This window comes from Homarus americanus, unplaced genomic scaffold (assembly GCF_018991925.1).
Source record: "Homarus americanus isolate GMGI-L3 unplaced genomic scaffold, GMGI_Hamer_2.0 scaffold16894, whole genome shotgun sequence".
Taxonomy (NCBI): domain Eukaryota; kingdom Metazoa; phylum Arthropoda; class Malacostraca; order Decapoda; family Nephropidae; genus Homarus; species Homarus americanus.
In genome coordinates, this window is record NW_024746541.1 from 1,476,437 (window position 1) to 1,483,695 (window position 7,259).

Below are 7,259 nucleotides of genomic sequence, written 5' to 3' on the forward strand. Positions count from 1 at the left end.
TTCCAATCTCTGTTGGTGGTCCTCAGCACGTCTTTTCGCTTCGTCCTCTCGCCTTTCCTCCCTCGTAAGCTTCATCAGAGCAATTATCTCTGAGGACGAGGCTGAGGGTCGAGGGGTGTGGCTGGGAGATGTGTTGGGAGAGGGTGGGGCGTCGCGCTCTGACTGCTCATCCATCTCTGTAGAGCTGTCATCCGTCTGATTCACCCGGGCGCTGGGGACACCCTTGCGTGAGGCCGGGGGCATAATTACTTTATCTGTATATTGTATCTCGAATCTTTGTTGACTGGTCGGCCCGTCGTATCAACCAGATCTGAGACAACAAAATTAATTGAATACACAGATAAGTAACTTATATATATATATATAAAATATATATGAAGAAATGACCGCAGTCGGTGTGTCCGTGCGTGGGTTGGTGTGTGTAGGCGGGGGGAGCGCGGAGGGAGGCGGTGGGGGGTGAGCAGTGGGGGATGAGCGTTAGGAGGGTGAGTTACCCTGGAGGCGGCCGGGGACAGACGCGCTGACGCACCACTCCTCACAAATGCCCTATATCAGCCTTCCACCTCAGGGAATCCTTTAAAACAAGGACACACACTTTAGCACTACACACACGAGGGGCACTTAAGAAACTTCACAGGAACTTGCGGTCATGGAAACATTGCTCAAAACTCGTTGGTCATTCAAACGAATTTTTGTGGGAGACAATGCGAGACGTTTGATGGAGTGAGTTGACGGAGGAGGTTTACCGGTCTTGATTTTACACGAACGCACTTATTTCCACTTAATCGATCACTTGATACTCACTGCGCCATGGAGATGTTCGGGGTACTTGGTTCTAACTACAGGAGCGATCATAAACACCTGTAGAGTTTTGTAGGTTCTTATTAACGGAAATATACAGGAGTGCGCTCACAAGCGCAGGTAGTCCTTACATTCCTATAGGGGTCAACTGACCTCTCTCTGACCTCTCAGGCGACATGTGGTAAGTGGTACATTAGCAGCTTCCAGATGTCGCCAGGCACATTTATCTAAGCGTGTAGTGACATGAAACAGGGGCATTGCCACACACTACTGACTAGAGAAGTAATGTGTATATATAAAATACATACATGGTATACATACAACATACATAACATACATACAATTATCAAATTCAACTCTGCTGTAGCACACTTTTAGCATATGCAACTCAAGGAAAGATGCATAACGATACACAAACCAAAACAGGCAATTGCAAGGTTTTCTGGGAGAATATGCACAGGTAACTGCAAATTCCCAGGTGTAGAAGGACTAATACAGCCTGCAATCACTGTGAGAACTGGGCAAAGGAAGGCAAGGTAACCTGTAGCAAATTTATGTTAATAAATCTGATGAAGGATTGTAAGTTTTATAAGAGTGGACGGAATGAAGTGAACCCAATTGAAAAAGTGAATGATCGCTAAAGATGAGGTGTTTAAGTTAATGTTGTAGAACAATTTTAATGTACTGTATACACACACAAAAAAAGAACGGGAGGATGGTACTATGTAAAAAGGGATGCTAAAAGAGAGGATGGTTAAGAGAGTGTACACGAGCACTGTGGCAGGTGCACTGGGCAGGCATTAAGGGTTAAGAATTGGAATAATACTTTGAAGAGAAGCCAAGGGAGGGATAAAGGAAATAGAGAAGGTAGAGGAAGGTTGTTGTAACAGGACACCCACCACCTTCCTGGAGGAGTGACAATGGAACTGTTGAGGGAGAAGCATGATAATATGCACACAAAAAGATACCAAGAGCCAGAAGGGTTGTGGCTGCTTCCTGCCTCCCCGCCTCGGACCAAAGTTTAAAATCACTAGGGCTCACCAACAGTATATAAAGAACTTCTTCATGAAGTTTGGCTGTTCTATACCTAACAATTTAATTACTGTGTGTAAACCACATGTGTACACACAGTTAGACGGACGGGAGAGAGTATGTAAAGGCTCTACACAGGAAACTTTAAATGCTTATTTTTGTCTGATGAATATTCTGCAACCATAAACCTACATTAAATATGGGTAATTAATTAACTTAATTAAATTACAATTAAGTTATATAGATGTACAACGTACACAGAAAAAGCATTTTTGTACACTCAGTAAATCAAATATTTCTCACCATTTATGTAAAGAAATCCCCGAATATTCGAAAAAAAATTGATGAACGAATGAGGTTTAATGCAAATGATTTAGAAATTTTAACTTTTAATTTTTTTTATCCCACTAGAATAATATTTATGGCTGTTGTGGTCAGCTAATGTTCCATTTATTCCATATTTGTACTGTGATTTTTTCAATGTGTGTACTTTGTTGCTTTGCTGGTAATAATCTCCACTTGACTACTGTATAGTTTTTCATGTTGTGTTTACCTTTCTCTTCTATTGCTCCTGTCAATATTTGTAGTGTTCTGATTGTGGTGTCTTCATTTCTTAAGGCTATTTATGTAGGAGAGATTGAGGCACAGGCTTCTGAATCCCATATTTATTTCCTGCTCAGTGAGTCTCCATATAAATCTACCTCCCTACAGTGAGTCTACATATAAACAACCACTATTTAAAGTAAATAAATACAGTTGTTGCTGTAATAATATAAATTATTCCTTTATACAATTATTTGTACAGTAATATATAACACTGATAGTTCGTGCTGTTCTCTTGTTACTCTATTGCTCTTTTGTTTCTTGGTAATGGTATTGTTGCTACAGTTGCTCTTTTCGGTAGAGTCAAGTCTTCGGATTACATGGTGTACTGTATATATTCTATGCACAGTTTTGTGACTTACTGTAATTGCCATCCTCCCAATCAGCTTGTCATAGTCACAATAGCGTGGCTAATCTGTTTAACACCTAATAATTCATATTGTGCTCCACGCCCACAAAATCTGTGAACCTTTTGAGTCACCAAGTTAAAGCGTTCGTTCTCCAACCGCTTCAGGACGTCTAAGTTCCTCCATTTTCTGTATATGACTCTATCAGGGACTCGGGTATTTATAAATTGCCTTATTGGGTGTTCATAAAATTTGAAATCGAGAGAGAACACCATTGTTTTGCGTCAAATTAGATCGGTATGATTACAGATGAAGCGTTCAAGATCATTTGTGAGTGATTTTGAAAGCTTCAATTATATTTACTGTCAGTGAAATTGTCAATATAAGTCAGGGTAGAGCCTACTGTAAGAATGAGGTATCATTGACGTCGTCCCTAGAGATGCCAGGAGTTGCTACCTGATGCTGAAGTCACATTTTTTCATTTATGAACATCAGAGAGCCTGAAGCTCATAGTAAAATTGTTATAAGGACGTTAATTACGAAAGCAATTAGTTATCCTGAAGGGAAGTGTCACTAGTTTTATCTTTACCATCTAACGGGAGATAAGCTGATATTCCTTGTCCTAGGCCCTGCCCACACTGTATTGCCATTCTCAACCTTGAAATCAATTTAATTCTTGTCTGTGAAAGCTCAGTCAGGGTTCTGTTTAAAAAGTTGATCTTAGGAAACTAAAATAAGTTCGTTTTCTGATTTTCACACGTCAATGTGTAGAGTAACAAGAGTTTGTAGATATACGGCCAATTTTTTAAACATCCGGGGCAGCAAGCCCGAAGAGCAATCCCGAATGCTGGGTTACAGTTAAGTAACCCGTCAAATGGATTCGTCAAACTCGAATATCAATCCCGAACATCGGGGATATCGTTGTCGTTGCGGGTCGGGTCTGGTCGTGCTGGGTCTCTGTAACAAAGCGTGTTCGGCACTCGGGCCTTCGTTGTTGAGCGGCAGAAATTGGACAGTGATTACATAAGATCTTCAAGATCACCTTAGTCTTGTGAAAGTGTAAATCGATGTAGGATTTTTTATGCTAGACGCGATTGTATATTTGAAAACTCAATCTCCATCGAGATGGAGGTACAGCCCAGGTCAAGAGGCCTACAACCACGAAATCATTGCCATATGACAAAACTTTTATTATGTTTTTTTACGGAGTTGTGGTCACGGCTGTGATAAAGGCCAACCAGGGAGTGCAGTACTGTGCCTTTAGCTAAATCAGTTCATAGTGTCACCAGTGACTGCGAAAGAGGTTGTAAATAACTTAAAGTGAAGAACAAATTGGCAAGCAAGCTGGTAAGGCACCACTGCCAGCAGAAAGCAAGTCGTGTTATAGGTGGGCACGATCACCTCCATATCTCACTTTACTTAGACTTCAATTAGTAGATGTGATTATTAAGGAAGTCATCCCACTGAGGTGTATATATCTCTTGCTCAGATGAAGGTGTGTTTGCCAGGAGTTGGGGTGGGGGATATAATTGACAGGATGGACAATATCTTGTCTGGTAATGGACTAAGGGAGGGATCCCTATCATATGCTGTGTCCTGCCTAGAAGGAGAGTTGGCAGTGAATGGTTGTCAAGGGCAGTTGGTGTCAACGACCGTCTTGACAGATATTGCAAGTCAGTATCAGTCCCATTCATTGACAACTGGGACAACTTCTACGGCAGAAGGGATCTTTATGATAGGGATGGGGTGCACCTGTCTCGGGATGGGGTGGCAACTCTGGCGGGGTCTCCAGAGGGGGAAATTCAAAAGATATCGAAGTCTTTAAACTACTAGGGGAACATACGGGCACGGGGGTGGAGGGAACTGCAGTGGGAGCGGGTAAACAAAGTGAAAGATTACAGGGAAATAGTGTTCGGAATGATGACAAAACTAAATTAGACAGCGAGTTAAGACCTAAACGCAGTAAAGGGAGGACTCAGAACACAAGTAACCTAAATGTCTACTACGCGAACAGTAGAAGTATGAGAAACAAAATGGATGATAGTAGGGCCTTGGTATGTACCGAATACCAAATTACAGGTTACAAATTGTTCCATACCGACAGGCAGACCAGGAAAGGAGGCGGAGTACCAGTCTATGTCAGGGATAACCTGAAGTGTGAAATAAACAAGGAAATAAAAACTGAGCAGAATACAGAAACAATTTGGATAGAATTATTCGATTGTAGGGAAAAATTAATCACAGGAGTAATATATAGACCTCCCAATCTTGATAGAGTTAATGAGCGACTTATTAGGGATGAAATGTGCAGGGCTTCCATACACAACCAAGTCTGTATGGTAGGCGACTTTAACTTTGGCCAAATAGATTGGACTGACCTTACGGGTAACTCAGAATCAGAGGATTTTCTCGAAACGATCCAGGACTGTTTCCTAAGTCAACATATAACCGAACCCACCCGTGGTAATAATATACTCGATTTAGTTCTGTCGAACAGAGAAAACCTCATTAGCAATGTTGAGGTAGGGAACGAACTTGCAAACAGCGATCACAAAGAAATTATATTCCAGTTAGATTTTCAGGGCGGACGAACGGAAAATTCCACTAAAGTCCCAGATTTTAGAAGGGCAAACTTTGAGAGTTTGAAGAGGCAGTTGAGGGAAGGGGTATCATGCCTAGGGGTGACTCACACCGACCTCACCCCACCCGCGAACCTGATGGTTGACACCGACCTGATAACGAAATCTGAGATTGCCGAGTTCCACGACAATTTAAATATTGAGTTGCTTAATGCACAAAGGCAGAACATATCATACAAAAAACTTAGATCAGACAACAATGACCCTAAATGGATAAATAATTATTTAAAGAACATCATTGGTCAAAGGAAGGCTATAGGTAGAAGGATAAAGCGTGGCGAAATTTACCTCCGTGATTATTATAAGATATTGGCGAGTAGGGTTAAAACCGAGATAAGGAAAGCCAAGAGGAATAATGAGGTAAGGATAGCAAGGGAGGCGAAGACAAACCCCAAAGGATTCTACCAAATGTATCAAACTAAAACACGGGAAAAGATTGGACCAATACGGTCAGATACTGGCGAGCTCACTGATAACGATGGAGAAATGAGCAATAATTTGAATAAATATTTTTCAACAGTTTTCACCACTGAAAATTTAAACATGATACCCGAGGCACCAACTCTATTCAGAGATAGTGAAGAAAACAAATTAAGCGAGATAGTAGTGACTAGTAACGATGTTAGTAAGCAAATAGACAAACTAAAGCCTAATAAGTCACCTGGTCCCGATGAGATATTTGCCAGAGTATTAAAGGAATGCAAGGAAGAGCTTAGTATGCCCTTAGCAAAGTTGTTTAACATGTCCTTAAAAACAGGTGTAGTACCAGAATCCTGGAGGATAGCGAATGTAATACCCGATTTTCCAGAAAGAGGATAGATCACTATCCTCTAACTACCACTGATAGATCTAACATCAATAGTAGGCAAATTACTGGAAGCAATCATTTCAAACTCTATACGAAATCACCTGGAGAAGCACCGATTGATCAATGATTCCCAGCATGGCTTCACAAGTGGACGTTCTTGTCTAACTAATCTATTAACATTCTTTTCATCAGTTTTCGAATCGGTGGACGAGGGGCACAATTATGATGTGGTATATCTCGACTTTAGCAAAGCCTTCGACAGAGTCCCCACGAAAGACTAATTAGAAAGGTAGAAGCACATGGCATCAAAGGTAACATCCTTAAATGGATTAGGGCGTGGTTACAGGACAGGAAACAGCGAGTGAGCATTAACGGCACTAAGTCCCCATTGGAGCAACGTCACAAGTGGAGTTCCCCAAGGCTCAGTAGCGGACCATTATTATTATTATATGCATAAATGACATAGATATCGCTTAGACAACAACATAAGTAAATTTGCTGATGACACTAAAATAGGGCGATGTTAATAAATCGACGAGGACTCCATAAACTAGGAAGATCTAAAAGAAATTTTTCGAATGGTCTGAAAAATGGCAGATGAAATTCAACGTGGACAAATGTAAAGTACTCAGTATAGGAGATGTAAACAGGGAAACCAGATACCAGATGAACAACGATACCATAGAGAAATCCGACTGCAAGAGAGATTTAGGAGTAATGATAAGGAGGAACCTTAAGCCAAGTAAACAATGTGTTTTTGCTCATAACAAGGCTAATAAAGTACTTGGGTTCATACAAAGGAGTGTTAGTTACAAGACTAGCAAGGTCATCCTAAAACTGTATCTTGCTCTTGTGAGACCACACCTGGATTACGCAGTTCAGTTCTGGTCACCGTATTACAGAATGGATATAAAATCCTTGGAAAGAATTCAGAGGAGAATGACAAGACTAATCCCGGGCATTAGGAACCTTGAGTATAGAGATAGTTTAAAAAAAGCGTCTTAATTGCACTCCTTGAGAGGCACGTAG